The following is a 27,829-nucleotide window of genomic DNA, read 5'->3' as shown; positions in this document are numbered from 1 at the left end:
GAATGAAGGTGTGTGTTGCTGAGTCCGACTTGGACATTATCTGGACTGGGCCTGGTTTAAAAAACCCTTTAAACAAATCTAATTTCATTGACAACCTGGTCTGTTGAAGATAAGGCCCTTTTTTAAAAAATAAAATAAAATGAATGAAGGTGTGTGTTGCTGAGTCCGACTTGGACATTATCTGGACTGGGCCTGGTTTAAAAAACCCTTTAAACAAATCTAATTTCATTGACAACCTGGTCTGTTGAAGATAAGGCCCTTTTTTTAAAAATAAAATAAGATAAATAAATAAAAAACATTTTCTTGGATAAAAAAGAAAGTAAAACAATATAAAAATAATTACATAAAACATAGTAATTAATGAAAATGTTAGTGGACCAGCAGCCTATACAATCATGTGTGCTTCAGGGACTGTGTCCCTTGCAGATGTGTTGTCTATGTTGTGGGAACCAGAATATTGGTAGCAGAAAGAAATAACCCCTTTTGTGTGAGTGGGTGTGGATGAGTGCATGGGGAGGGGGGGTTGTTTGGGTTGATGCACTGATTGAAAGTGTATCTTGTGTTTTTTCTATGTAGATTTAATTTTTTTTTTTTTTTTTTTTAAATTTTTTTTTTTTTTAGAACAGGCCCGCGGGCGACTCATCTGGTCCTTACGGGCGACCTGGTGCCCGCGGGCACCGCGTTGGTGACCCCTGACCTAAACCAACTACGGTGAGTTCAAGGACCGCCAAAATTAGTAGGACAAAACGGCACTGGCCTAATACTGTCATCAGTGAAGCATAAACAAAAACATATTAAACAGTGGGCTTTCTAACAATTAGGACGGTTTGTGTCATGTTTGCCCTCCTACAGAAACATTATTAAAACAACAAATATATTTTCCCCCCATCTTTTAAAATTTTTGAAAAAGCTCCAAGGAGTCACTAGGGAGATGCTAAAGTGTGCATGCGGCTCGAGAGCCGCGGGTTGCTGACCGCCGCCCTAGAGGAAACTGGGTAAAACACGGCACACTGATAAAGTTTCACCTATTGTTACTAAAACAATCTACAAGGTTAAAATTGTATTGTTGATATTAGAGGTAATTATTGTTATTATTCATTATCAATAGTGCTATTGCTTTTGGTATTTGTATTGCTCCATTTGTAGTGTAACAATGTTCATTGTCATTTATGTGTTATTAATATTTACTTCACTAACTGCTTCTTTGCTATCACTTTTCGTGTCATATTTGTACATATCGTATTTGCAGATGTTGTTGTCTCTCTGTCTTATTCCCCTCTTGTCTCAGCAATTACCCCCTCAGTCTTCTTCTTCTTCTATCCCCTCCTACTCTAGTCCGGCTGCGCCAAACATTAATATAAATGCATTTAATACAATCAAATACAAATAAGGGAAGTATCCCACACTTCTCTTTTGTATAGTAAATCAGTACAGCAGATATGGGCTTCTACATCAACTATATGATTTGCCTAAGTGGTTGTACAGAAAAAAAATATAATAATAAAATTAAATACAATTAAATACAATTAAATTAAATTAAATAAAAAGAAAGCTCTTCATGTTTTGACACAACTGTAAATGACATTTGTGGCGCCCTTTATGGGTTGTGATCAAAATACTTTGTAAGACATGTTAGCACATGTTATACAGGTATCAAAGTTTTATTATAATCATTAAACTAATAAGCAATTAGTTGTTAAGCCAGAGGAGAGTTTTGCTTCATGGCAGCCATGTTTTTTCAACTAATCTTGATGATGTGCGCTTGCCAGTCACATAAAGGCAGGGACGTGCATTCAGGTGAGGCAGAGCTGGTCAAGAACAAATAATAATAACATAAACTGTACATATATTAAGGGTGCACGATATCTCACAACGATAATCCAGTAATATTTTTAAAAGTTCACATACCCGATATATATGTATTTTTTTTAAATGCTCCAATGAGGCAAGATAACCCATACTGTGCTGTAGGTGGGTTAGGGTGAACAAATCCAGAACTCCTACCTCTAAGAAGGTTCCAAACAATCTCTAAGATATTATAATCAAATTTGGTTAAGACAAATATACAGGTACAGTTTGTCAAATTCACTACTTAAGACTCTTTCTTACCTCAAGGTGTGCACAACCTACAGTCAAATCCACATTTAAAAATAACAGCCATAAATAAGTTACCGGTGTCGGTCTTGAGAAGCAGGAAGTTATCGGTCTCGGCTTGAAAAAAATATATTGTGCATCCCCAATATTAATATTTGGTCATCGAACTGTGTTCTAAATGTATTGTATTGTAGCTGCGATCCACACTTACCGTATTTTTCGGACTATAAGGCCCACTTAAAATCCTTTCATTTTCTCAAAAATCGACAGTGCGCCTTATAACCCGGTACCCGCCTAATGTATGGCATAATTCTGGTTGTGCTTACCGACCTCAAAGCTATTTTATTTGGTACATGGTGTAATGATAAGTGTGACGCGTAGATGGCAGTCACACATAAGAGATACATGTAGACTGTAAGATGACGCCAGTAAACAACACCAAAACTTTAAATGTTCCATTGAGGAATATAGAACATTACACACGGCGCTCAAAAATCTGTCAAAATGTTTTTAGTACGACTTCGGTAAGCTATGAAGCCGCACCGCTTGATGGATTGTCGGCGCATTAAACCTACAAGTATTATTTTATTTATATTATACTTTAACTTAAACTGGCTAGACAAACACTGCAGAAAAAAACTAAAAGACCTCACATCTAAACATGACTTTAGTCAGAAGATAGAAACCCCCACACGTATTACTAAAAACACTCAGACACTAATTGATTTAATCTTCACAAACAAGCCTGACAGAATCGTAAAAACGTACAATCTAGTCACCGGCTTGTCAGACCATAATCTGACATTAGCTGCAAGAAAACTCACAAAGACACGTCTGACAAGGTTTAAAAATCAAGATCAGAAAACTTTTAAACTTGAGATCCCTCGCCAATCAACAACTGCTTTTGAAAACGAATTAAAGGGTATTAATTGGGACGAGCTCCAACAACATGACCAAGTACACGCCTGTTGTAATCAGCTAATGTCTACTATCGGACGCATTATTGATAAATTTATTAGAAAGCAAAAAAAATCCCACAGAAAATTTCAATTACCATGGATTAATGATGATATCCGGAAATTAATGAAAAAGAGAGATTATGCCTTAAAAACTTGTCAAAACTCGTAGTGACACTGATTTGAAAATATTTAAAGGCTTGCGTAATCAAGTAGTTAAACAGCTCAGAATGTCCCAATCAAACTACTACATCCACATGCTATTAGAGGCCAAAGGAAATGGCAAAATGATCTGGAAACTACTACACAGCCTATTAAACCCAGAGGGTAACACCACCCAAACCCAATATAAACTTAAAGTAGGAGACAAAATCATTACTGATTGTACACAAGTCTCAAATGAGTTCAATAAATTCTTTATAGAATCTGTCAAAAACCTTTCCTCGGGTTTCTCTTGTAGGACTAATGATGATCAAACAACAGACATACCTAATGAACAAGACAGCTCATTTCAGCTCAAGGAGGTTAGTCAGACAACTGTCCTAAATGTCATACATGACCTAAACACCACATACTCAAAGGATATTTATAACCTAGACACAGCTTTTCTTAAAAAATATAGCGGCATCCTTATACAGCCTCTTACCCATGTTATTAATATTTCCATTAAAACTGGGCAATTCCCAGATGGATGGAAAACTGCACAGGTAATACCACTTTTAAAATCTGGTGATGCTGGAATGACATCTAACTATAGACCTATCAGCCTTCTTCCAGTTTTATCTAAAGTCCTGGAGAAGATTGTTTCGGAACAACTAATGCACCACCTTGAGACAAATCACTATTTGACTCCCCTACAATTCGGATTCAGACGTAACCATTCTACAGAATCTGCCACTTGTTTTTTAACTGAAAGGATCAAACATTCTCTTGACAAAGGACAGGTGGTTGGTGCAGTATTTCTAGACTTAAAAAAAGCATTTGATACAGTCAATCATGACATTTTAATTTCAAAACTAACTAAATTCAATTTATCTAAACAGTCATTGTCCTGGTTTGAGTCATATCTAAAGGGCCGTGAACAATGTGTCACCATTAATAATGTGAGATCTTCCTTCCGCAAATTAGAAACAGGGATACCTCAGGGTAGTGTCTTGGGACCTATACTATTCAGTCTATACATCATGGACCTACCAGATGTATGCACAGATATAGATTTACAGATGTATGCGGATGACACAGAGGTATATACATCAGGTAAGACCTGTACTCTAGTTGCTGAGAAGTTAAATGCTCAATTAGACAAAATAGCATCTTGGCTGGAGTCATCCTGTTTAACCCTAAACACTAAAAAGACTAACTCTGTCTGCTTCTCCATAAAAAAGCTACCTCAAACAAACCTGAATATAAAAATTAATGAGGAGGTCATTGAACAAGTACCTGAAGTCAAATATTTGGGCATAATCATAGACTATCAGCTGAATTTTAAAAGTCACATTAAGAAAATGTGTAAAACCCTGAAGGCAAACCTAGGCTGTTTTAAGATTATAAGACACTGCTTAACTCTTAGCTGTGCTTTTAATTTTATGAATGCAATGATTCTGTCACACATATCTTATGGCTTAACCACATGGTCCCAGGCACACCAGTCATCAATCAAGACCATTGAGTGTCTTTATAACCGCACCTTGAAAGTTCTAGACAAGAAGAGTATACGATATCATCATTGCCAAATTTTAACCAAATACAATATTTTAAGTTTTACCAATTTTATTTTGTTACACACAGTCAAACTGGTTTTTAAATGCTTGTATAACTCTGCTCCCCAATTGCTCTGCAAGGCAATTACAAGACTGCAAAGTGGTACCAGATCTACCACCCGAGCAGTGTCAAAAGGCAACTGTTGTGTTCCATTCCGTAGAACATCTTTTGCCCAGACTGCCTTTTCAATAAAAGGACCACAACTATGGAACTCTTTACCGGACACTTTGAAAAGTATACCTGCACTTGTCACTTTCAAAAAACAAACAAAATTATGGCTAGTTGAGCAACAATCGTGTTCCCATGTTTAGTTTTTACTCATTTTTACTAATTGGTTTTTATCTAGTCTGCACTTTGTCTGTGTTATTATTATTATTATTGGCTTTTATCTAGTTTGCACTTTGTCTGTGTTATTACTATTATCATTATTATAAACTCATTCTATTTTTTATTTTCCTATTTTAATGATGTTGGATCTGTGTTGTTGTTGTTGTTGGGGACAAGTGTTGTAAATTAGCTTTGGCTACAAACACTGTGATGCATGCATCGGATAACTGTTTCAGATGTCTATGTTTTTGTATCTGTCCCTATTTCAAATGAACCTCTATAATAAGAGTATTATGGTGTGTGTATAAGGATCGCAAAATGGCACCTATTAGCAGACATATTACCTGGCGTTTTGTTTCACAATATTATGCAAAACCAACTTTTCTTACCTTCTGGTACCTGCTGATGTGTATTTGGGATCGGCATAAGTCCTGAGAATGTGCGCACTTCCGCCATTGTAGTCTGTGCCGACACCGTAGTCAATAAGCTTCTTCTATTTCTCTACCTTCTTATGTGGCATTCATCTTCTGCTGTTGCCATTTCTAATATAAAGCAGCGTAAAGTTCTTATATCTGTCAGTAGACTTGCTTTCAAAGCACTAAAAACTGTAGTGGGTTTACATAATTCACCCACGGAACTTTAGTTATTAGAGGGTTCCGGTCGGACGTTTTTCTACGGGACACATTTCCGGCGTTGATGTTGCATTATTGAGCCACGGATGAGAAGATCCATCCATTCATCCATTTTGCTGCTCCGTTATTGATTTAAGTAAAGTCTGAGTGTCATTAAAACAGTTAGCTCCATCTTTTGACACTTCTTCCACTCCCGTCCTTGCACGCTACACCGCTACAACAAAGATGACGGGGAGAAGACGCTGCCGAAGGTGAGCCACGTAAATAAGACCGCCCACAAAACCGCACATCCTGAAGAGATGCTCAGAAAGCTACTTGAAAATTATCTGTAAAACATAACCTTTGCAACTTTTCACCAAAGAACCACCATTACATGTTATGTGGACCACATGATAGTGTTTTAAATTTAGAAAAAAATCATAACATGACCCCTTTAATGCGCCTATAATCCGGTGCACCTTTTTTATGAAAAAAAACCTGAATAGACCCACTCATCTGCAGTGCGCCTTTTAATCCGGTGCGCCCTATGGTCCGAAAAATACGGTAATCCACAAGCAAGCACTGCTTATTAATTAATAATGGGATTTTTTTTCAACATTTTAAAATAAAATTAAGCCTTATTTGTCAAAATCTTTTTTTTTCTGCTGCAATAACAAACAAGTCTGATGAGGACCCCTCCATGTACTTCTTCCCTTCATGTCAGTAAAGACAGCAGAACAATCAAGTGTGTGGCTGCTGGGACAGTCAGCTGTCAGGACCGCTTTTAGGGGAGAGGGCTGACCTTTAGAAGGGGGGATAACCCATGTCCAGTCAGCTGATCAGAAGACTTCCACTAGCATTGCCGCCCCATTTAACAGACGACATTAGCGATAACGTTACGGCTCACAAGCAATGTCACACCAGCCTCTCAGATACCCTCACGTGACCTCTTAATTGTTCAGTTACCAAAATGCATCCAGGTGTATCACGCTGACCTTTAAAGGACTGTGGATTTTGCGAGGCTCCAAAAAATGCCATGTTCCTTCTATTTACTGACAACATACGGCACACTATAGCAACAGAGAGGACAGAGAAAGGAGGGAGGGGGACTCAGCATGGTTGTACGAGGTAGCAAGCACAGCCTGGTCACTTCCTGATAAGGCCATGGAAACATTTAACGGTCGACTTCAGCAGGCAGCGAGCGCCTTAAAAAGCTCCAGGAGATCATCTTCGGTCATACTTAGAAAATAGATAAGATGGATAAGGCTTCCACAAAAGGTGCTGTTAGAATTATGCAGTATTTTTATTATGTGATGCAAAAGGCTTTAAAATAATGTCAACACAAGCCATGGAGAAGATTGAGCTTTGAGCACACCCTAGTGGTGACAGTACGGTAATGAAGGCCAACAAGGCTGTAATGCACACAAAAAAACACCTCATTAGTGAGTGGGGATGCAACGATTATAATATTCATTGTTTCACGATTCCCTGCGACCCCAAAAGGGACAAGCGGTAGAAAATGGATGGATGGATGTTTCACGATTATCATGACTATTATGCAACAAAAATGTTGTAAAATCACTTAGAGATTTTGATGTTATTACTGCTGAAAGTAACAGTAATCAAATAACGTAACAACAGTACAAAATAATACTTAAAACAAAAAGTATTATTAATAATGAATACATTAATTAATAACATACTTATTCACGCAAATAACTTATTAATAATATAAGACTTAAGATTAACTTTACTGATCCCCCAAGGGAAATGTTACTTATGTGGGTAATAAAATCAAGTGTTATTGTCATCAACTTGTCATCCGTGTCACTTTATTAATTTTTATAATCTATTTTTTGCTTAATAATAACTGGATGCCATGGTATAGTGCTGTTAGTCTACAACAGGGGTCACCAACGCGGTGCCCGCGGGCACCAGGTCGCCCGTAAGGACCAGATGAGCCGCCCGCGGGCCTGTTCTAAAAAAATTTTTTTTAATTTTTTTTTTAAAATTAAATCTACATAGAAAAAACACAAGATACACTTTCAATCAGTGCATCAACCCAAACAACCTCCCCCATGCACACTCATCCACACCCACTCACACAAAATGGGTTATTTCTTTCTGCTCCCAATATTCTGGTTCCCACAACATAGACAACACATCTGCAAGGGACACAGTCCCTGAAGCACACATGATTGTATAGGCTGCTGGTCCACTAACATTTTCATTAATTACTATTTTTTATGTAATTATTTTTATATTGTTTTACTTTCTTTTTTATCCAAGAAAATGTTTTTTATTTATTTATCTTATTTTATTTTCTAAAAAAGGGCCTTATCTTCAACAGACCAGGTTGTCAATGAAATTAGATTTGTTTAAAGGGTTTTTTAAACCAGGCCCAGTCCAGATAATGTCCAAGTCGGACTCAGCAACACACACCTTCATTCATGTACACAGAAAAAAATTAGGGAACACAACAGATTGCATATAATTTAAAAACAAAATTACATTTTCAAAATAAGCATTTGAGGACTTCTCATCCTTTTTTTAATGTTTTTTGGCATCATTATCGTTTTCAACCATGTAACTTTCTAAAGTTAGAAAATACTGAATAAATGTTTTAAAGAAAGTAATACTAAGTGAATATCTGTTTTTGGCCTTAAAAATAAACATTTTACTGAGTACTATAATTAAATTGACTAAATCATGATTGTCAATGAACTCTCCTAAAATAACAGAAACCACATTAAGCTTCATAAACAAACCAATCCTTAAACACATTTTTTCAACTTCCACCCAAAACAAAGACACAATATGACAATACCAAAACAAATGCAGGGTGGATTCAGGCTCCTGACAACAAAATCGGCAATCATCTGACTCTGTCATATTCCATAATTTTAACATTTTCCCTGTGGGTAAGAAGTTATAAATAATTTTAATTTGAAAATAACGATTTTGCACATCGATAGTGGTTTTATAGATTAGTTTGAATATGGCATCTCATGGCAACGGGCAGTCAAAAAAGTCCTCCCATTTTCCATTTGTGTTGTATGAGGCAGCCTTCAAAGAGTTCTTTATTAAATAAAAATTATATATTTTTCTATTTATTTTAGTTCCTTTTTGCCAACTAGAATTTCTTATTAGAGGTTTACAAACTAACAATTTAGTAGTTCCATAATTAATTATTTGTTTCCATCTTTTCCCAATTACTCCAGTTAGTTGATAAAATAAAAAGCTTGAGCAAGCATCACCATACATAGCTCTACATTCATCATACTTCATAATTTTACCATTCTCATTGATAATATCATTGACAAAAATGATTCCTCTTTCAAACATATTTTTCCAAAAGAAAGGCTTTCCATCTATTACAATATTAGAGTTCATCCATATTAACTGCTGCAAAATATCGTGTCTTTTTTCTGGCACATAAAATTGAAAACACCACTATGAGTGGATTGTTTCCTTTATGAACCCCGCCATGTTTCCCAGCAGACTCTCTGGGAGGGGATCACTTGTAAAAAAGGATACAATTTATTTTGATACAGTACATGTTTTTTGTCCAACAGGACATTTGTGTACCACTCAATGTTTAAATACATCTTTGGAACAATTGATGCTTTTAAAGACAGACACATAGCTTCAAGGTTGAGAAGTTTCAGGCCCCCATATTCATACTCTTTGTACAAAACCTTTCTTTTAATCTTTTCTGGTTTGCCGTTCCAGACAAAATCGAAGACCCTCCGCTCATAAATCTTAAAAAAGTTTTGTGATGGAGCTGGTAATGACAAAAACAAATAAATAAATTGAGGAATAATTAACAAGTTGGCAATAGACATTTTACCATACAAGGTTAGGGATTTCCCTTTCCATAATTGCATAATTTTGTCCAGCTTTCTTAGTCGATTATCATAATTTACTGAGCCTAGATCTTCCAGATTTTCTGGGACAACAACACCAAGTATGTTAACTGGTCCATCTGTCCACAAAACAGGCACTTTGCATTCCATTCGAAAGGACGTTCCCTTTAGATTTCCGATCCTTAACATTTTACATTTATCATAATTAAGCTTAAGGCCAGATTGCTGTGAAAATATGTCCAAAAGATTAAGAAGGTTCCGCAAACAATGAGGAAAAATCTTATCTTTGTGAATCAGCCTTTTCTGACATGAACTTCATCAAGAACAAACACAGAACACGCCTCACTGATGCACATCTGCAAGACTCACTCAGAGTTGCAGTGTCAAGTTACACACCAGAGTACAACACACTAGTTAACAGCATGCAAGGCCAGGCTTCCCACTAACTGACAAAGAAACAGATAACAGATTTGGTGTCCAGTTCAAAGTGTGACATGATTTAAAAATTTGAGAGTTTACTTTTGTATTTTACATGAGTTATTATTTGCACAAACATGGTGCAAAGTAATTCATGATTTGTTAAAAAATGTTAGTGGCTAGCTAGTTAAAATGGGATATTGTGATTTCACAAGACTGTCTTAGAAGTGATCATTTGAAAATGTTCAATTTGAAAAATGTGCACTTAGAGAAAATATAAAAATAAAGTGTTGCATATTGATATTTATCTGTTTCTATATATATTTATTGTGAGAAATCATTAAGATGATCAGTGTTTCCACAAAGATAAACATCATTAATTATTAATAATAACAGAGTTAAAGGTAAATTGAGCAAATTGGCTACTTCTGGCAATTTATTTAAGTGTGTATCTAACTGGTAGCCCTTCGCAGTAATCAGTACCCAAGAAGTAGCCCTTGGTTTCAAAAAGGTTGGTGACCCCTGGTCTACAAGCTTGTGGTGTTATGTTAATGCAGGGGTCACCAACCTTTTTGAAACCAAGGGCTACTTCTTGGGTACTGATTAATGCGAAGGGCTACCAGACAGGGGTCGGCAACCTTTACCACTCAAAGAGCCATTTTGGCAAGTTTCACAAATTAAAGAAAATAATGGGAGCCACAAAAAAAAATGTTTACATTTAAAATGAAAAACACCACATACAAAGCTTAAATTGCTTTGTGCTATGTTAACCAGGGGTCTCAGACACACGCACCGGCACGCACTTTGATGTGGAAATTTGATGTTAGTACGGCCCGCGAGTTTTGAATGAATGGTGCTTGATAGCGTCATACTTGCCAACCCTCTCATTATTTCCGTGAGACTCCCGAATATCAGGGCGTGCTGGCACTGCTTTTGGCGCCCTCTACAGCCTGCCCAAATAGTGTACCTGCTCGACCACATGTAGAATGCAGCTTCAGCTTGCTCACGTCAGTGACAGCAAGGCGTACTAGGTCAGCAGCCACACAGCTAACACTGACGGTAGCCGTATAAAAAAACTTTAACACTGTTACGTTACAAATATGCGCCACACTTTGAACCCACACCAAAAAAGAATGACAAACACATTTCTGGAAAACATCTGCACTGTAACACAACATAAACACAACACAACAAATACCCAGAATCCCATGCAGCCCTAACTCTTCCGCTCAACCGACGCACGGAGGGGTGGGAGGGGGGGGGGGGGGGTGTTGATGTGTGGCGGGGTTAGGTGGTAGCGGGGGTGTATAATCTAGACCGGAAGAGTTAGGGCTACATGGGATTCTGGGTATTGGTTGTGTTGTGTTTATGTTGTGTTACGGTGGGATGTTCTCCAGAAATGTGTTTTTCATTCTTTTTTGGTGTGGGTTCACAGTGTGGCGCATATTTGTAACGTAAAAGTGTTAAAGTTGTTTTATACGGCTACCGTCAGTGTAAGCTGTGTGGCTGATGACTAAGTATGCTTTGCTGTCTCCTGCGTGTGCAAGTAAAAGCTACATACAACATGTGGCCGGCCTGGCACGCTGTTTGTAAATGCTATAGAGGACAAGTACTGCAGTGCAATTGGCGCACACCCTTAATTTAGTAATTAGAGTGAAAATAGGATTATATTTGCCCTGGGAGTTATCTAGGAGAGGCACTGAGATCCATAAGTCTCCTGAGAAAATCGGGGGGGCCGGCAAGTATGCAGCTGGGCCGCATCAGAGTGGTCAAAGAGACGCATGCGGCTCCGGAGCCGCGGGTTGCCGACCCCTGACCTAGGACCTTACAAATGTTCTACCGGACCTTACAAATGATCTACTAGATCAGGGGTGTTAAACTCAAATACAGATAGGGCCAAAATTTAAAACTGAACAAAGCCGCGGGCCAATGTTGAACAAATTAACCTTTTAATAGGGACCCAAACAAGTTTTGCATTGAATATTGAACAAGCAAGGCTTATATAACTTTATAGTGACATGCAAAATCGAGTTTCAAATAATAATAATAATAATTCAAAAATATCAATGGCATATCAAATAAGATTTAAATAAAAATTGAATGCCTCTTTTCTATTTGCAGCCTTCTGAGGTAAATATCAAAATAAACTTTTTCCACAGGCTAATAATAAATTTGAAAATAAAATAATGAATGAATCAAACATTCAAGTCTTGAAGTAGCAAGAGAAAGTGCATGAACAAAACGTTATCTATTGCTCAGTTTGCTACACTGATTTGCTTTAACACTGAATATGGAACAAGCAACGCTTATACAACTTAATAGTGCAAAATCAACTTTAAAAAAACAAGCGAAAAAACATCAATGGTATATTAAATACAATTTTAATAAAAAATGGAATGCCTCTTTTCTATTTGCAGCCTTCTGGGGTAAATATCAACATTAACTTTTTCCACAGGCTAATAAATTAGAAAATAAAATAACAATGAATAAATCAACCATTCAGGTCTTTTTACTGCTCAGTTTGCAACACACTGATCTAATCTGATGTGCCCAAGCCAGATACCTGCCATCTTTTCTAGGATGCTAGTTCATTAATGTCGGGGCTCCGGTGGGCAGGGTTGGGGGGGCGGGGTTTGGTGGTAGCGGGGCGTGTATATTGTAGCGTCCCGGAAGAGATAGTGCTGCAAGGGGTTCTGGGTATTTGTTATGTTGTGTTTATGTTGTGTTACGGTGCGGATGTTCTCCCGAAATGTGTTTGTCATTCTTGTTTGGTGTGGTTCCACAGTGTGGCACATATTTGTAACAGTGTTAAAGTTGTTTATGCGGTCACCCTCAGTGTGACCTGTATGGCTGTTGATCAAGTGTGTGTGTAGAAGCCGCATATATCATGTGACAGGGGCCGGCACGCTGTTTGTATGGAGGAAAAGCATATGTCACGACAGGTTGTAGAGGACGCTAAAGGCAGTGCCTTTAAGGCACGCCCCCAATATTGTTGTCCGGGTGGAAATTGGGAGAAATTCGGGAGAATGGTTGCCCCAGGAGACTTTCCAGAGGGGCACTGAAATTCGGGAGGGTTGGCAAGTATGAGTATTAGCGGTGAATGCGGTGTTACAGCGGCACCGCCGCTGTATAATACCGGCGGGCCAGCTCTAATGTTAATTTGATATTGCCTCAAGGGCCAAATGAAATTACATGGCGGGCCAAATTTGGCCCACGGGCCAGAGTTTGACACCCCTGTACTAGATGAACAAACATTCCATTCAACATATTGTAGTACAAATCTGACAAAATTGAATACACCCCTCACGTTTTTTTAAATTACAAGGACAACACTACAGAAAGTAAATTTGGATATGCGACTTACTGTTGACTCAGCCATAACAGTGTTAAATCTTGTCAAACCTGGTTACAGCATCCTGGTCTGGGGGTTTTATCGATAAGATCAGTGTTGTGAGATAGTAGTGTCCTAATACTTGGGTGTGGCTAGCATGGCTGGAATCCTGCGGTGAATATGTTTTAGCCTGGTTGTCGTCACTATCAACTCTAAAGGGTCTGGCCCCACTGGAGTGATTACGTCATCCCCTGCCAAAGTGGCCCACTGCAAGCTAAAAGGGGAGGCAGGTATGTGTGCCTATGTGAGCCAAAAACACATGACTCATCTTTTCTTCTCTGAGAGCGTTTCCAGGACTGTTTCCATGTTATGTAATAATAATCAACCGACCCCGTGCATGGAGACACGGGCTCTGGAAAACATGCCTGTTAGCATGGTTTGTAGTCAACTCGTCATGAAGCAACACCTTGTTTGACCAGTCTCATACCACATTAGATCATTCCTGTGTTTCATAGCAATAATGAACTTGGCAATGTGTCTATCAGTGTAAATGCCAAATGTGCACCTCATAATCCAAAAATGTTGGCTTGGACTAAGAGATCCTATTGTAAACAAAGACAAATATTTATTTTTCTAAAAGGAACGTTGCTGACAGATAAGAGGACAAGCGACCACTAGCCTGGCACACCCTGTTCAACAAAACAAAGGATTGAATGTTTTATTGTGAAGGAAAAGCAGCTTTCACTTCCTTGATTACATATTGCCGCTAGTTAGCCACCGCCTGGCTAGCTATTACATTATAGGTCACTCGTTATCTGAAAGCCGAGTGTGGCCTGGGGGACATTTACGGCCTCTGTGTGTGGACCATGTCTCGGCGTACGAATGCTTCATCCATTCATTTACTCTTTTTGCATGCTGCTTAAAGCAATCCTGAGCTGCCATTTTGAAGAGGCGGGCCACCTACATTACATCCTACTTTACATACATACACACACACGTGTACATATTTATGTATACACACACATACATAGTATATATGTATACACACACATACATAGTATATATGTATACACACACATACATAGTATATATGTATACACACACATACATGTATATGTATACACATACACACATGTATACACTGGCGTAGCAAGCAATGAGAGGCAACGGGCTGGTGTGGCAATTCTTGTTGCCCCCCGGCTCAGAGCCTGCACGTTGGACTTTAACCCAGTAGACGAGAGGGTAGCTTCCCTCCGCCTTCAGGTTGGGGGACGGGTCCTGACTGTTGTTTGTGCTTACGCACCAAACAGCAGCTCAGAGTACCCGCTCTTTTTTGATTCCCTTGAGGGAGTACTGGAGAGTGCTCCCTCGAGTGATTCCCTTGTTCTGCTGGGGGACTTCAACGCTCATGTTGGCAACGACAGTGAAACCTGGAGAGGTGTGATTGGGAAGAATGGCCGCCCGGATCTGAACCCAAGTGGTGCTTTGTTATTGGACTTTTGTGCTCGTCACGGATTGTCTGTAACAAACACAATGTTCAAACATAAGGGTGTCCATATGTGCACTTATGTATATATATATACATATCCATAAGGGTGTCCATATGTGCACTTATGTATATATATATACATATCCATCCATCCATTTTCTACCGCTTATTCCCTTCTGGGTCGCGGGATATATATACATATATACATACATACATACATATATATACAAACCCCGTTTCCATATGAGTTGGGAAATTGTGTTAGATGTTAATATAAACGGAATACAATGATTTGCAAATCCTTTTCAACCCATATTCAATTGAATGCACTACAAAGATAAGATATTTGATGTTCACACTCATAAACTTTATTTTTTTTTTGCAAATAATAATTAACTTACAATTTCATGGCTGCAACACGTGCCAAAGTAGTTGGGAAAGGGCATGTTCACCACTGTGTTACATGGCCTTTCCTTTTAACAACACTCAGTAAACATTTGGGAACTGAGGAGACACATTTTTTAAGCTTTTCAGGTGGAATTCTTTCCCATTCTTGCTTGATGTACAGCTTAAGTTGTTCAACAACCTGGGTGTCTCCGTTGTGGTATTTTAGGCTTCATAATGCACCACACATTTTCAATGGGAGACAGGTCTGGACTACAGGCAGGCCAGTCTAGTACCTGCACTCATTTACTATGAAGCCACGTTGATGTAACACGTGGCTTGGCATTGTCTTGCTGAAATAAGCAGGGGCGTCCATGGTAACGTTGCTTGGATGGCAACATATGTTGCTCCAAAACCTGTATGTACCTTTCAGCATTAATGGCGCCTTCACAGATGTGTAAGTTACCCATGTCTTGGGCACTAATACACCCCCATACCATCACAGATGCTGGCTTTTCAACTTTGAGCCTATAACAATCCGGATGGTTCTTTTCCTCTTTGGTCCGGAGGACACGACGTCCACAGTTTCCAAAAACAATTTGAAATGTGGACTCGTCAGACCACAGAACACTTTTCCACTTTGTATCAGTCCATCTTAGATGAGCTCAGGCCCAGCGAAGCCGACTGCGTTTCTGGGTGTTGTTGATAAACGGTTTTCGCCTTGCATAGGAGAGTTTTAACTTGCACTTACAGATGTAGCGACCAACTGTAGTTACTGACAGTGGGTTTCTGAAGGGTTCCTGAGCCCATGTGGTGATATCCTTTACACACTGATGTCGCTTGTTGATGCAGTACAGCCAGAGGGATCGAAGGTCACGGGCTTAGCTGCTTACGTGCAGTGATTTCTCCAGATTCTCTGAACCCTTTGATGATATTACGGACCGTAGATGGTGAAATCCCTAAATTCCTTGCAATAGCTGGTTGAGAAAGGTTTTTCTTAAACTGTTCAAAAATTACGCATTTGTTGACAAAGTGGTGACCCTCGCCCCATCCTTGTTTGTGAATGACTGACCATTTCATGGAATCTACTTTTATACCCAATCATGGCACCCACCTGTTCCCAATTTGCCTGTTCACCTGTGGGATGTTCCAAATAAGTGTTTGATGAGCATTCCTCAACTTTATCAGTATTTATTGCCACCTTTCCCAACTTCTTTGTCACGTGTTGCTGGCATCAAATTCTAAAGTTAATGATTATTTGCAAAAAATACAAATGTTTATCAGTTTGAACATCAATATGTTGTCTTTGTAGCATATTCAACTGAATATGGGTTGAAAAGGATTTGCAAATCATTGTATTCCGTTTATATTTACATCTAACACAATTTTCCAACTCATATGGAAACGGGGTTTGTACACATATATATATATATATATATATATACACAGGTATATATCAGTGGCGTGCGGTGAGGTTCATGTCTGGTGAGGCACTGACTTCATCACAGTCAGATTTACAAACATATGAACCCTAAATAGTATCTTATTCACCATGTGATTGGCAGCAGTTAACGGATTGTGTTTAAAAGCTCATACCAGCATTCTTCCCTGCTTGGCACTCAGCATCAAGGGTTGGAATTGGGGGTTAAATCACCAAAAATTATTCCCAGGCACGGCGCCGCTGCTGCCCACTGCTCCCCTCACCTCCCAGGGGGTGATCAAGGGATGGGTCAAATGCAGAGGACACATTTCCCCACACCTAGTGTGTGTGTGTGACAATCATTGGTACTTTAACTTAACTTTACACTTACAAACTGTAGCATGCACACAAAAAAGCACATTTAATAAAAAAAAATGTTAATATGGTTATTACCTTTACTTATAAGTGCGGGAGCAGTGGTGTTCATGTTGGAAGAGTTGTGAATGAATGAAATATGAAATCCGCGCTGCCGTCTGCAGGTGTACCTAATGTTGTGTCCCTGTTCACGGCTCCTCCGGCGCGCCGCGCGAGCATTGTTGTTTTTGCACTTTTTGGCTTCTTGTTAAGTGACTTTTTTTGGGTGGATTCGGTCTTGCACGTGGAGGGTTTGGGTGTGGGCTTTGGTTGGTGTGGCCGCGGCGCTCCCGTCGGGGGTGCATTCTGCGGCGGAGGTGCTTGGCACCAGGAGGCGGGGTTATGAGACGAGCCTCCAGTTTTATGATCGCTCAGCACAAGAAATACGTTACACACATACAGTTGTTGACAAAATACACTGTACATTATATACCTCAGCTAACTAAACTATGGAAATGTATAATATAATTCATATAGCAATACGGTCTCACTGCACAGCAGGCCAGCAGTTAGCCGAGTCATTGCACACAATCCATGTTGAGGCACAAATCAGTGACGTGCCTCAACTGGCTGCTGATCACCGCACCGTCTCTTCTCAGTATTTGAACGGCAAATGTGAAAATAAAAATAAAAATAATCTAAAACTGGTGAAGTTAAATGGAAAATAACTTTAGTATAATCACTGGATACATATAACAATTCAATTAATTTGTTTTCTTTTTACTTTTTTTTTTCTTTCCATGATGATGGCAGGTGAGGCCGTGCCTCCCCTGCCTCTAGTGACGGCACGCCACTGATATATATATATATATATATATATATATATATATATATATATATATATATATATATATATATATATATATATATATATATATATATATATATATATATTTATATTTATATATATATATATAGATATATATATATATATATATACATACATACATACATACATACATACATACATATATATATATATATATATAAACAGTAAATGAACAAGGAGATCTTTTTCTATAGCTTGTCCCTCATAATTTTGACAAACAAAATAGAATGACAAATGACACAATGTTACTGTATACGTCAGCATCCAATTAGGAGCCGTTGTTTGCTTACTTCCAAGTTGTCCAGTGTGTTCACTATTTTATCTAATGCCAAAATTGTTCTTTGATTGCAGTAAGAAATACATGTTAAATATATCATACGATTTTTTGTTAAAATAAAGCCAATAATGACATTTTGTTTGTGGTCCCTTTTTTTGTGAAAAGTTACGAATTACATTTTGGTACGGGTACCAAAATATTGGTATCGGGACAACCTTTTTCCATTGTAGCACGGAAAATTTCTTCCTCTGAAACCGTGAAGAAGTCCCGATTTGTTTACAATGAGCTCAGGGGAAGTTTACGACACAAGTAGGAGAAAAGGAGCGCTTGATAAAATCACCTAGAGCATCATACAAGAAATCTTGTTCCATTGGAGCACTTTTTTTTCTAATTACTTAGCGTAGCAAATTTCCAATGTGATTAGATTTATCGGTAAGACTTCATAATTACTTACATAAACCCGATAATTATCTGTCTCATATTCATCATGCACCCCTACTAATTACACAAAGCTCGGATGCAGGTGTTTTTTTCTTTGAAAAAAATGTTCTGTTTTTTTATGTAAGTATTTTACCGGCCTTGAAAATGAATTATATCAAAATGGCCACCACATCATTTGATTTTTCAATATGCGACCCTCAGTGGAAAAAGTTTGGGCATCCCTGTTTTAAGGTTTTACATTACATAGGCAATATACTTCTTTTTACACTTTCACAATTTTGTAAAACATTAATAATGGTTTCCTGATGGTGAATAATTTGCTTGGAAAGCGTCACAGAAACAACTGTGTTTACCTTACTGTGTGTAATTGAAATACTGATAGTAAATGCTCATAGAGGGGGTTAAATATTGCAAAAGTTAATATTTTTCCTTACCTCTGCGGGCTCTGGTAAATATTTTGATGCTTGCAGGGCTGGTGTTGGATGAGGAGCGGAAGATGCCACTGAAGCTGAGGCGGCGGGGGGATTTGGGTGGGGATTCCTGATAACAGGGATACGGGAAGATGGTTTTGGGTGAACCCGAGGTGGACTTGGACTGCACTGGCGCCGACTGCGGACATGGCAGCGCGCTCCTCACAGCAGGCTCTCCCCTGGCAGGGCTGGCAGAACGTGTGCAACGCTCTCCCTGTGAGACGATGGAGGAAGGATGCAGTTTTATTTTACTGCACTAGAGGGTTCATGTTAATGACAAAAGGACATGCATGGCATAACACCAGAAGAGGATTGCACTCTCAATGGAACTTCTCCTTTTTGTGTCTGACATGCAATGTGAGCCAGTGGTTCCCATACGCTCATATTATGATTGTCCAGGATATATGTGCTGCCATCTCCTGGCAATGATGTTCCACAAAACATTGACTACGTTATTAATATTAGCCAGCTGGTTCCACAGCAACAGGCAGCCACACAGGCCTAGTAATTGTACAGTTAACGATCAATATTCAATTCCACCGAGTTTGGTGACTATATGCTTGTAATTAGATATGTATTTGCCGTTTTGAGTCAATATTTTTTTGGTTAAAATCTTTTTTATTTTTTTATTTGCACAAGTTAAAATTACCGCCATGCTAATTTTTGTTATCCTGTCAATGGGATTGTCCATTGTATGTTAGCATTAAGCTAGCGGCATAAGAGAAAATCTTTATTTGAATGGTTGCACAATAGGATTTGCCTGAGTGACTGGACAGGACAAAACAAACAAATAAATAATACAAATAAAATAAATGTCAATACTAATAACAAATTTGTCTTTAAATGTTTTTTGTTTTTTTAGCTTTAAAAAAATACATGTGCCAGAGCCCATTATGCAAATTATACGATGACATAATTTTGACACCTTCCTGACTACGTCCACGCCACACCCCCGCCACCACAAATGGATTGCGGGTCTGTGGAAAACACTGCGAGTTGAAGTATCATTATGCCCGTATGCTGTTAAATTCCACACAACTGTCATTGAAGTTGATGTGTGTGTTCGTCACTTAGACGTGTGAGGTAACGACCAGAAAGTAATTAGCCAAGCGCACATGAATCATTGTGTCACTTTTCTAAAAGCATTGTCCATTTTGGAGTGTAAAGTAGGAGTTTATATATTTTAAGTTAAAGTTAAAGTTAAAGTACCAATGATTGTCACACACACACTAGGTGTGGTGAAATTTGTCCTCTGCATTTGACCCATCCCCTTGGGGAGCAGTGGGGAGCAGTGGGGAGCAGTGGGGAGCAGCGGCGCCGCGCCCGGAAATCATTTTGGTGATTTAACCCCCAATTCCAACCCTTGATGCGGAGTGCCAAGCAGGGAGGTAATGGGTCCCATTTTTATAGTCTTTGGTATGACTCGGCTGGGATTTGAACTCCAACCTACCGATCTCAGGGCGGATACTCTAACCACTACTTGTTGTACATTTAAAAATATATATATTTTGCATATACTTAGGTTTTTTTGTTGCTGATTTGATCAATAAAATGTGGTCCACGACATTTAAAAAAATAGTTTGTAAAGCTGGCACCTACAGGACAGGTGTTTATTTTTTCCATTTGCAATTGTTCAAATGTACAACCCTGGCTACACATTTTTTTTTCAACTGATGGCGTGACATGAGGAGGCAAAGGTAAAATAACATGTACAGGATACCGTATTTCCTCAAATTGTGGCCCCTACTCAACACCCTCACACTGGACCTGACAATCAATTCATCCCTGATTGAAATAAACAGTGACAGCATCTTTGACTAAGTCTTTCTGTGGTATTACATGCCGACTGAATGACAAATGCTGCGCTGATATCAAAGCATAGCAGACGCACAGATTAGCCTCCTCTCTGCACCACAACAGCAAATCTTTTAACCATTTGTGTGGCCTTGACAAGTGTAGACATTTCAATGATGGCATGTCTCAATTGTATGGATGTTAATTTGTGTCTCTATTACGAAAGCTTTTTTTAATTTTTTTTAACTCTGAATTTATGGAACTTAATTTTTTGCATTTGAATTTTGTGAACGGATTTTTCTTTTTCACATCAAATTATGCTGAAAATTCCATAGAAAAAAAATCTGTGTTTTAAAATTCAGTGTAAAAAAATTCCGAGTTGAAAAATTAGTTGCTTCAAAAAGCAGGACTCACTGCCGGTAAAATAAGGCTGAAGCAATCGATCCTGTCTCAGAACCAGCCGATGAGGTGTCAAGTTTGAAGTCACGTGACAAGGATCTTGCGAAACAGCATTTAAAAAAGCAGTTAACTGTGCTACCTGGGCATAATACTACATAATTAACATTTCAATGCAGCCCGCTGGATGTTTTCAAACTTTAAAAATGATTCCAATGGTTTACAATCTGCACTTTTGAGTGTCGTACGAGTCATGATAGGCAGTTAAACTGACTGCGATACACAATATGACCAGCAGATGGTGCTGGATAATGAATACTTGATGATTTTTTTAGGGTAAGCTCGTTGTTTACAAGACAAAGTTTGATTATTAATAGATTAACCAAACACTACAGTAACCTTAGGAAGCTCTGCTTCATGCAAATGAGGGACGGGGCAGAGTGGGCGGGGCAGCGACAAGCCTGAGACCTCGATATAATATCACTGTTCTGCAGAACAGTGATATTATATCCAATAAGTGGATGTTTTTTGTAATTTTGCCTTTATTTTTCGCCGTGTTTGTTGCATATTTGTTGCTCTTGCTTGAATATTAAATATGTCGATCAAGGAGGTGGTCTGCAGTAAAGGAGCAATGCTCATATATTCTCAATATTCAGTGTTTTATTGTTTATAGTTAATAGTGCCACATTCTATATTTTATGTACATTCCGATTGTCATATAATTCAGTAAAAAAAAAAAAGTTTATTCTGTTTTTGAGATGGTCTATTTAGTTTTTAACTGAAAAAGACACTCAGAATCTACATGAAAATAAAGCGGGATTTACAATACCGTATTTTTTGGACTATAAGTCGCAGTTTTTTTTCATAGTTTGGCCGGGGGTGCGACTTATACTCAGGAGCGACTTATGTGTGAAATTATAAACACACTACCGTAAAATATCAAATAATATTATTTAGCTCATTCACGTAAGAGACTAGATGTATAAGATTTCATGGGATTTAGCGATTAGGAGTGACAGATTGTTTGGTAAACATATAGCATGTTCTATATGTTATAGTTATTTGAATGACTCTTACCATAATATGTTACGTTAACATACCAGGCACGTTCTCAGTTGGTTATTTATGCGTCGTATAACGTACACTTATTCAGCCTGTTGTTCACTATTCTTTATTTATTTTAAATTGCCTTTCAAATGTCTATTCTTGGTGTTGGGTTTTATCAAATAAATTTCCCCAAAAAATGCGACTTATACTCCAGTGCGACTTATATATGTTTTTTTCCTTCTTTATTATGCATTTTCGGCCGGTGCGACTTATACTCCGAAAAATACGGTACTCACTATCAACAATAAAACACTGAATATTGAGAATATATGAACGTTGCTCCTCTATTGCAGACAACCTCCTTGATTGGCATCTTTTATAATTGAGCAAGTGCAACAAAAATGCAACATAAATGCAAAGGGTAAAACATCCACATATTTGATATAATATCATTGTTCTGCAGAACTTTGCTGTAGAACTCTGCATCCGTCTGACACTCGCTGCGCCGTAAACAGGCCCCGCCCACTCTGCCCCACTCTGTTCATGCTTCGTCTGCATTAAGCAGAGCTGTGTATGTCACTCAAAGGTGCAGATTCTAACCATTGGAATAATTTCTATAGTTGGAAAATATCCAGCGGGCCGCATTGAAATGTTAATTATGTTGTATAATGTCCAGGTAGAAAATTAACTGCTTTTTTATGCAGTTTTGCAAGACCAGTGTCACGTAACTTCAAACTTGACCCCTCATTGGCTGGTTCTGAGACTGATTGCTTCAGTCTTAAATTTACCAGAAGTAAGTCTTGCTTTTTGAAGCAGCAAATTTTTCGACACTGAATGTTTTTACACTGAATTTTTCAGCACTGGATTTTTTTTTACACTGAATTTTTCAGCACTGGATTTTTTTTACACTGAATTTTATAACACTGAAACTTTAAAACACTGATTTTAGTAAATGAAATTGTCAGCATAATTTGATGTAAAAACAAACTCCGTTCACAAAATTCAAACGCAAAAAATTCAGTTACATAAATTCGGTGTCAAAAAAATATTTTGTGATTAAGGCACAAATTAACCTCCATACAATCGCCTCATCTCGACAAGATGCCTATTATCTGCAGTTGAGTCTCCACCGTTTAAAGAAATACAGTAATAATCACAAGCACACAAAATGTAAACAGATAATGTTTTGTCTAGTCTTCCCACCAGAACACTATTTGCTTAAAGCTGCTCCACAGTCTCCGCTCACACATTTATTTCCCTTTTTTAAACCAATCATTTAACAAATCTTAGCCAAAGAAGGCACACACCCTTAGAGCACTCACTCAGGGCCATTGGGCAAGACTTGCAAGAAATACAAACAGGATATGTTTTAAAAAATACAGACAGGAGAAACGTGCAAATATTTCAGCGATAAAGCCACCTGCTGATGAATGAGGTCAAGGAGGATTGTACAGACTGACAACAACTAAGGTAGATAGTAGGAAGTAGGCTGTGTTGTTTTACAATTATCTGTATGTAGGCTTGCTATGCACGCATGGTATTTGGTTACTGTGGGTCTGAAGAAGGCCTCGGGAGAGACAAAGGCACAAAAATGCAGACTAGCATGAGATGGGAAATAAAAGAAAAGTCCTTTTTATAAAGCAAACAAATGGCTATTAGAGTGGACACTTCTCATGCTAATAAAGACGTAAAAATTTTGTGTTGATTCAAAAGTGTCTGTGAAAAATATGTCACCAAAAAAAAAAAGGTACAAAAATGTGTTCTTTGTGAAGGTAACATAGAAGGTAAAAATTGATAATAGCTAAGAGAGAAAGTGTGATGATGATAATAGGCTGCTGGCTGCAATATGGCTCGAGCAAGAAAATGTCAACAATAGTGAATAAGAGGAGAACGGAATGTTACCTGGTTAATGTGAAGAGACTTGTCACCAAGGCACACACAGAACCCATCCCTCTGCACATTTGCATTCATGTCCGCCAAATGTCATCAAAAATACTGTATGGTTGAATCAAATATTTGTTGTTTGAGTCTACTGTATGAATTTAATTTTACTTGTTTAAAAAGTCGCCTTTGTTTTCTGTTCCACATGGAAGGGTATGTAATTGTACTGTATATTACTTCTATTTAGTCTTACTATACAGCGGTTAACTTATCTGTATGCATGCGTGTTGAAGAAAGTTAGAAATAGGGCCAAACAAAGTATTCCAACTTCAGCTTTCTATTTTTGCAGTGGACTGTGTATATCACATGTTGTCAAAGAAAGGGTCATTTTATTTGAGCCTGGTTTTACTCTACCTTATTATACAGCAGTTCACTTATTTTTCCAATTGTATGTTGTTTAGGAATGTGAGAAAAAAAAAAGTAATTCACAATGTTGAGACACTTATGTCTTTGTAATGAGTACGTCAAAGTTGAGCTGCAGCTATTGATTATTTCAGTAATCAAGTAATGATTAAGAGAGTAATCGAATAAAACACACTTTATAACCTCAATATTGTATTTTAGGGAAAACAGTTGAAATAAAACATAATTTTCTGGTGAACCTTATTACTTCTTATAAATGCACATATCATTGAAAGTGCACTACTATATATTACTTGTATTAAGAAATAAGTTTAAAAAAAAACATTGCGTAGCCTAAAACCAGGGAATAAATAACCTAACTAAACAAAAATACTATCTAAAAGTATGATAATTAAGTGACAATGTATTAATATATGTAACACATATATATTTTAAAAAGGTATTAATTGAAAGAGCAGGGTTTGATTTTTATAAAAACAACTTGTTAGCACTAAAATACTAACTGTATGTAGCTGCTAACATGTCCTTATATGTGTTCGAATAAATCATTTGTTTTTTAATAAATCATTTGTTAATTGTTATGTACAGTAAGTCGAACATATAAGACAGTGTTAGCTGCCAAAATATACATTAACAATATTTCTGCTTGTTTGCTTCTCTTCAGTAGCATTGTGGTTAGAGTGTCCGCCCTGAGATCAGTAGGTCGTGAGTTCAAACCCCGGCCGAGTCATACCAAAGACTATAAAAATGGTACCCATTACCCCCCTGCATGACACTCAGCTTTAAGTATGAAGGGTACTTTCTGGTAATGTGCTGCAATATCAACGTAGTGCTATTGTGAAATGCCAGCTTCATTTGACAGATCAAACATTTCACCACAAGGTATGTCTTTTTCATCTTTAAATGATTGCAAAATCTTTGACAGCTTTTCTTTTCTTTGGGCCCTTTGCTCTCTTTCTCCCACTTTTTTGAGCGATCTCTCTTGGCACACCACTGCTGCCACACACACACGCACACAAGTAAATATACAACAGTTACCACATGTTTATACTTACATGGCAGTCAAATAATGTGACTAAAAAGAGGGCCAAGACACTTAAACATTTTTATGACAGTTTGATAATGAAACAGATTTTACTTTCTATATTTCATATATGGGGAAAATGGTGACCCTTTTTTAACCTTCATAAATAGCTAGTTTCTGTAAAACTTGGCTGAACTGTGTCATTTAGCTTCATGCATTTATCACTGACAAATGACCTGGTGATGGAAGTTCAGGAAGGTGTAGAAATGCAAAAAGTCTTTACCGTCTTTGAGCTTTTAGTTGAGCAACTCGTTTCCACTTGGGGAGAAGTAAATGCTGCAAAGTCCTGCAAAGAAACAGTAAACAATGTTTGAAGAAACCAGCAGGTTTAATAGGTACTACTGCTTTTCACTTGAAACAAACAGCTGTAAACTCATTGCTTCTGTGTACCAACACACATTCCACATTGTCAAACAGTGCCAAAAGTTGTGCACAACACTAAATTACATAATTAGGGAACTACTATTAAACACTCATAGGCTCCAGTGCACCTGTGACACTAAGGGGGACAGGTAGTATAAAAGATGGATGGATGCTGTACCATCATACACTTCACAAAAGTATAAACGCAACATCGATACTCTCACTTTTCCTGAACTGAATATCTAAAATGTTTTTATGTTTACAAAAGGCATACCGTATTTTCCAGACTATAAGGCGCACTAAAAATCTTTTTTTTTCTCAAAACTCGACAGTGCGTCTAATGTACGGAATAATTCTGGTTTTGCTTACCGACCTCGAAGCAATTTTATTTGGTACATGGTGTAATTATAACTGTGACCAGTAGATGGAAGTCACACATAAGAGATATGTACAGACTGCAATATGATGGCAATATGACTCGAGTAAACAGCACCAACATTGTATATGTTCCATTGAAAATATAGAACATTACACAAGGCGCTCAAAAATCTATTAAAATGTTTTAGTACGACTGTGGTAAGCTGTGAAGCCGCACCGCTTGATGGATTGTCGTCGCATTAAACATACAAGTATTATTATGGTGTGTGTGTGTGTAAGGTAAGACATATTATCTGGCGTTTTGTTTCGCAATATAAATATTCAAAAAATCGAAAATAGACCTCATCGGCAGTGCGCCTTATAATCTGGTGCGCCCTATGGTCTGGAAAATACTGTATTTCCCTCAACAATTGTTGACTAACATGTCTAAATCTGTGTTAGTGAGAACTTCTTCGCTGAGATAATCTCAGACAGCATAAATATCACACAGCTGTGTCTTAAGATGGCCACTATATAAGGCCACTCCAACATGTGCAGCTTTATCACACAGCACATTGTCCACCAGCGCTTCTTTGCCTGTAAACTGAATGCCCTGAAAATGGACCCCTCGTAAAAGTAGCGTTTTGTGTCAGTTGAAGTTAGAGGTGGGAATCTTTTGAGTACTGCACGATTCGATTACAATTACGATTCGATTAAAATTTGATTATTGATTCATCTTTAATTTATATAGTTGCAAAAGAAAGTATGTGAACCCTTTGAGATTACTTGGATTTCTGCATAAATTGGTCATTAAATGTGTTTATCTTCATCGAAGCCACAACAATAGACAAACACAGTCTGCTTAATCTAATACTGCCCAACGAATTTAAGTTTTTCATATTTTTATTGTACACAACAGTGTAGGGTGGAAAAAGTATGAACCCAGAGGCTAATGACTTCTCCAAGACCTGATTGGAGCCAGGACTCAGACAACATGGAGTCCAATCAATGTGACGAGCTCATGTGTTGGTTAAAGCTGCCCTGTCCTATAAAAAACACACGTGATAAGTGTGCTGTTCTCAAGAAGCATTGCCTGATGAACCATGCCTCGGACAAAAGATCTTACAGAAGATCTACGATCAAGAATTGTTAATTTGCATAAAGCTTGAAAGGGTTACAAAAATTTTGATGTCCATGTGTCCACGGTAAGACTGACTGTCTACAAATAGAGAAAGTTCAGCACTGTGGCTACTCCCTCTAGGCGTGGTCCACCTGGAAAGATGACTGACAGCACAGATCAGTGAGGGGATGAAGAATCCTAGAGTGTCAGCTAAAGACTTACAGAAATCTCTGGCACATGCTGACATTATTGTTGACTAATCTACAATATGTAAAAC

This window comes from Entelurus aequoreus, linkage group LG16 (genome assembly GCF_033978785.1).
Source record: "Entelurus aequoreus isolate RoL-2023_Sb linkage group LG16, RoL_Eaeq_v1.1, whole genome shotgun sequence".
Taxonomy (NCBI): Eukaryota; Metazoa; Chordata; class Actinopteri; order Syngnathiformes; family Syngnathidae; genus Entelurus; species Entelurus aequoreus.
Note: the sequence above shows the minus strand (reverse complement) of the source record.